We start from the raw sequence: 6,000 nt of genomic DNA on the forward strand, positions 1-6,000 counted from the left end.
AATTTAAGAGATTGTAATTCAAATTGTGATTGAGAGTGCAGAGTTAAAATGGAAAAGAAAAGAAAAAAAACAAAGCACAGGAAGAATAACATCTTACAACAACATAGATAGTATAAATGAATCAGAAATGATTTGGGTTTTATAAACATACAAGCTAATCATTCAGGTCTTTAAAATAACTTTATTGTCCTGTTGCATTGCTGAGGGTGGAGATTTGAAAGGGGGAAAAAGCTGCAGTGAGTAGGTTCCACTTTCCTGCCCTTAATGTCTGCAAGCACACAGGCCTTGCTCATCTCTAACAATAAAGCCTTAACGTGGTATCAGAGGAGAAGAGAGGACACCAGCAGCCTGCCTCAGATGGCACCCCTACTTCTGTGGTGTATGGTTTCTGACTCAACCAAAAGGCTGGTGGTGACAGCAACTGATCCCAAACCTCCTGCACACAACCCTGGTACCCTTTCTGCTTCTTACCTCGAGACTTTGTTGAATTGTATGAAAACTGATTTGGGCTTACCCCTTGAGCTATTTCTTGGTATAACTTATTTAAAAAATACTAATTTCAATACTCATACACTGATTATCTGAGCAATAGTAGAGGCAAATTTCAAACAAAAAGCTCTCTGTCAGACAAATCTGTTAAAATAACATTTTCCCTTTCCAAAAAACTGCTTTTATGCCTCTGTTTTTCAAAGGCATAATAGGCATCTACTCAAAGCCAATCTGTTCCTTATGGGAACACATCCAGCTCAGGCTTCTCACTGTGTAATGTCTTCCTGCCACTCTTACCTGGGAATGTTTTGAACCACGCTACATTTCTGTATGGACATAAGAGATAGTGAGAGCTCCAACCTCTTCATTTGTACTCTCGGAGTTGACAGAAGAGTTGAATGGTTTAATTGATCCATTTGCTTGGGTTCCAGCAAAATGTCAGTGATTAATATATTCTGCAAAGCTAACTAGTATAATAACTAATGCTTTTGTTAACGTTGCTTGCAGCCTGAAAGGGTTGGTATTTAAGTTACAGTTCCTTCAGTGTGGTCATCAGCAGCACAGACAATCTCACACAGTCCACTTGACTTGTCTGTGAGATACGTCCCCAGACATCGTAGCATCAAACACAAGTGGATGCAGTGCCAATAAGAGCACGGCAGTTCAAGTAGCTTTTAAGGAGTGGGTGCTCTCCTTTAGGTTACTAGGCTGATTAGGAAGAAGTAACTCAAGTCCAGACAACTTGAATTGCACGACAAGGCACACTTAAAACCACATTTGATAAGAGTACTTGCACAGCAGAGTATACAATAAATGCAAGCTCCACAAGCAAATCTTTCTTTTTTTCTCTCATTTAAAAAAGAGGAAATTAAGTTCCAAAGGTCACACTGATGCTTACATAACTGAAACTTTTGTAAAATTTTGAGTTTTGCAAAAACATTTGCATGTTTAACAAAACCTCCTGTTTGCAGCAAATGCTGGGGGGTTTAGGACCAATGGTACTGCTATTTTGTTTTTTGTCTTGTGAAAACATTACCGTATGTTTTTACAAATGCTCAAGATAACTCAGTGTGTATAGATGGTGGATATAGTATAGCTTTGGCTTTTTCTGACTCGGTCATGTTTACTATACAGCCTTAATTTTTAACCCACACAAGGCTTTTTACATTTAACTTTACATTTAACAGTCTAGGAAGCATGGTCTTTTTTCTATGAGCTATAATAATCATGGTTGCAACAGGTATTGAGTGCTTCATAGAAATTATTGTGTTAACAATCAGAATAGCTAGCATCTTCATTGTGACAACAAGAATAATGATGCATTAATAAAGAATGAAATATATATTTTGTGTATCAAGAACATTTTAAATAGTTATCTGTACAGCTGTTTCAGCTACAAGCATGAAATGGGATGGAAATAATACCTATTGAAGCAGTTAAGAGATTTCAGATATTGCAGGCCCAACATGTACGAACTCTGAGTAAGAACCTACATTCCAGCAACATTTCCTATTGCAAGATTTCCAAGATTTTGATGAGAGTTCAGAACAAAAGCTGTTCTGTTCCTCCTGGGGTTTACATCACCAGTTGTCTTATTATTCTTGATACTTTGCCAATCATATTGTAAGCTTTGAGAAAGGGATGAAAAAGCAGCTTTTCTCCTTTAAAGAGATTCAAACTTCAAAATCTTATTACTGTGACTATTAATTGCAGAAGAGGACAGGCTGAAACGCCAGCTGTAGAGTACAGTAGAGGTACTGCTGACAACATTTTTATGTGGTTCCACATAATGGCATTTCTGTCTGGTGACCTTAAGGTTATAAATGTTCCCATGAATGTTAGTGTTTTTTTTTTTTTTTTTGTTTTTGTTTTTTAATGGATAGAAGTAATGCAATGATAGGATGACAGGAGGATGGGACTGGAAAAAAATCTAGTATGACAAGCAGTCTTCATTTGTTAGTTTTCTTTCATAATCTGTCATTTTGGAAATACTGACTGCTTGTCTTTACAAAATTATAATTATTTTTAACACTTTTTTATGCAAATGTATTTGCTTTAGTCCTTTGCAACAGCCTCAAACATTGAAGCAATTCAAAGAGGTACAGTCTTCTATGCATTAACTGTGTTCAAACAGAGTATGCCTAGGGGACAAAATCCAAGGAAGAAACTGCAGCTGTTTCTTTAGTGGAATGTACTTTAGTACGTGTATCTGTGGAATAGCTTTGTCTTGAGAGAAATGCATTATTTGTATTTGTATTTGCATTTTATTGTGCTTATAAATACCCTTTAACACAAACTTTACCATGCTACAGAATAATTTAGCTGTGAAACTTGTTTCCAGCTCTTCATCTGCATTTAAAAATTCAATTTTTAAACTAGTCCTGCAGTCTCTTTGCCAGGACATGTCCCCAGAACATTTTCCTAAGCAGCAACAGGGACTTTCTCCGCAGATGCATGTATCAAGCCAAAGAGGCTACCAAGAAAAGCAGCAAGATTTCCTAGAAGCCAAATGGCCTGTATACTGCACACTGCACACATTTATTTCTTGTCTTATAAGTTATGGGTAAGACATGTGTGTTTTGAAATGTTTGTCACACAAAACCTTGATCCCCAAGCTCAATGGTGAAGAAGAGATGCAAGTGTCTTTAGAATTTTCCCTTCACTCATAGTTTAGCTTCTGTTTTCTGTGCTACTGGACTGATTGAGCAATCTTGATCTATCCACAGGCCTTTGTTTGAGCTTTCCACAGGTTAAATTTCTCAGGATCTTGCCAGGTTGTTTCACTGTGGACTCAGTATTTTCTCCAGAGGTATTTTTTGCAGCCATTTACTGACTTTTTCATTTAATCGGGCCTTCTATTTAAAGAGTCATTGGTAAAGACTCCGCTGATTTCTTCCATTTTTAAAATCATCTATTTAAGCCACTTCTGATAGCTTTATGTATTAAGGCAAAATTGCCTGTGAAGATTCTCAATACAAACTGAGTAATTCTGGATTCAGCTATATTTTCTTAACTAAAGGCTTCAGAATTGTATTTATTATCATTCATCATACCAGTCTTGATTGTCCTATAAGGTTCCAATTTGTAACCAAAAATGATATATCAGAAGTTCAAATTCATGTATACAGAAGTTCAAATCCATGCATATTATAGCTTTTCCACCTCATTTGATGCATAGTCTTCAGCAACAACTGAAGTGGAAAAGCTTTCAGTGATTTTGAGTCCTATGCAACGTACTTATTCTCAAATTTTCTGCATACAATCATTTAGAATTTTTAATATTAGTATTATATTATTTGAGACATTGTTGAAATGTTAGCATTCTTACTCAGAAAACTTTCACTCAGTTTATGTCAGATTTCTTTGTTTGGTTGTTGGTACTGTTCAGAGCCAGAAATGAAACTGAAAGCCGGCTCATGGGAGAAGCAGTCATGTGGAGTCAAATCTTTTTCCCAGGACCTAAAGCAAAAACACACTTGAGGACTGAACAATGAAGATAATTTTCCCCAAGAAAAGTTCTAAGGATAGCTGAGATGGCCCCCACACCACTAACAAAAATGTAAATACAGCCTTTGCCAGAGATACCATTGCATCCACTTTCTAATATATGACAAATTGTTGCTTTTTTCATTCTTATTCTCTCTCTGCATATGTATTTAAAGCTTATTTATTTATTTATTTTTCTCTGAAGACTGTATTTTCTATGTAACATGTAACAAGATCCATCTAAATTAAGGAAGAGAGATTTTGATAATTATACAAGATAGAATGTTGTACTTTCTGATATACCAAATGCACATAAATATCCACAAAAATTGAACAAATCTAAGTGGGGAGCCCCACCAGTAGTCACAAGGCTGATGTTTTCATAGCTGATGGTAAAATCATGTAAATCAGGCCACAGAAGTATTAAGATGATTTTAAGGATAATTGTGGTCTTGATACTACGCTTTCCAAATTTTTCCACTGTTATATAAAATACTAGAAGCAAGCAATGAAATTGGTTTACTACCACAATAAATTAACCTAAAAGAAGGACTTAGAAACCATGGGTCTGAATCATAATGTTGGTATTAATGGTGCAGGAAGGCAGTGTTCCTTGTGTAATAGTGCAAATTTCTAAAATATGAAATGTCATGCTTGCTATATATTTCATAGATGGGAGACAAATGGAACTACATAGCATGAAATATTAGGGACTAAGAATCTTGTACAAGCATTTTGTAAAATTATAAAGGTTAAAAAATGTAATTGCAGTAGATAAGATTAATCATAATTAAATCTAGGGAAAATGAGGTATTTGCAGAGTTTATTTCATTGTATTGACCTTCTTTTTATCATACGCTACTTAAAATGTGTTGTTGAGGACTGATAGAGGGCATGTTGCAGCAAATGATCAAAGGGAAAGGTTTTGCTTTAAGACCTTACCCAGTGGGGAAAATGTGTATTAATGGTTTTGAACTCTTGTGTAGCATTTTACTTGTATGTCTTAAAATGCTCTGAGAAGAAAACTTATATCTCTGTTTTACAGATTACGAGATGAGGCCACAGAGAGTTACCTAACAGTGTCATACTGAAGATTATGAAGCCAGGAGCAGAATTGAGAGGAAACTCTAGATCTCTTTAACTCCATCCCAGCAGAAGAGAAAAGGTACCAACCTATTTACATATTTCTAAGTGGCTATGTTAACTATCCTCAAAATAATTTCAGTTGTTTCTTGACAACAAGCATCTTTTCTGTTGTTCATTTTGATAGCAATGATTATATTAGTACAATTAACTGTGGAATATTTTAGTTAAGCAATAAGCCAGGTTGCAGTTGCATTAAGTTTGATAGAAGTCTTTAAAGGACTTCTGTATGGGGTCAAGTAAACCTCCTCCTCCTCTTTTTGTTATTATTATACTTACTCTTTGTTTGGGTAGTGTCTGTAATGTTCTGGGCAATTTCCCAACATAAAAGAAGGCAATATTTCCTTCCCTAAGAGGTTACATGATAAAAAAAACAGGCAAAAAGATAAAGAGTAGAAAAGGTCAAAATAGAAACCGCTAGTGTTCTAACATCTTGTCACGTTTAGTGAGTTTATTGAGTCACTGAGTAACCTCCAAGGACACCAGTCTGGCCATGATCAACCTGAAAGAAGGCTCATCCCATTTTTAATTATTTGCATGCAAATGACTGTTGCCCATTCTTAAGATAGTTCTCTTATTTGCCCTAGCTGTTGATTTGGGAGGGTGATGAGCAAAAACTATGCATTTAAATAAGGTTTAGGCATGCAACTCCTACTGATGATGAACCACTCTCATCTGCTGCTCTGTGCATAGCATCTCAGTATATAATTACATATATTGTGTGATTTTTTTAAAAGTGTGAATGGGTGCTAATGTATTAAAAATACAAATCAGTACAAAGAGGTAAAACCACACGTTCAAGCAGATTGTTAGGAACCCAGTTTATAATAACATTACAAAAGATTAATATGTTAAGAAATCACAAATATTATAGAGATCAGG

General features: G+C 35.5%; 1 long non-coding RNA gene across 1 annotated transcript in view; it reads left to right on the top strand.

Annotated features, from left to right (window-relative positions):
- LOC121072311 overlaps positions 1-5,134 on the top strand; it is a 68,544-nt gene extending 63,410 nt beyond the window's left edge. The window contains exon 3 of the long non-coding RNA XR_005821115.1: positions 5,021-5,134. This is a non-coding gene — a long non-coding RNA (uncharacterized LOC121072311). The remainder of the gene's footprint in view (positions 1-5,020) is intronic.
- Positions 5,135-6,000: the final 866 nt, after the last annotated feature.

The sequence above is a fragment of the Cygnus olor genome, chromosome 6 (genome assembly GCF_009769625.2).
Source record: "Cygnus olor isolate bCygOlo1 chromosome 6, bCygOlo1.pri.v2, whole genome shotgun sequence".
In the NCBI taxonomy this organism is placed as follows: domain Eukaryota; kingdom Metazoa; phylum Chordata; class Aves; order Anseriformes; family Anatidae; genus Cygnus; species Cygnus olor.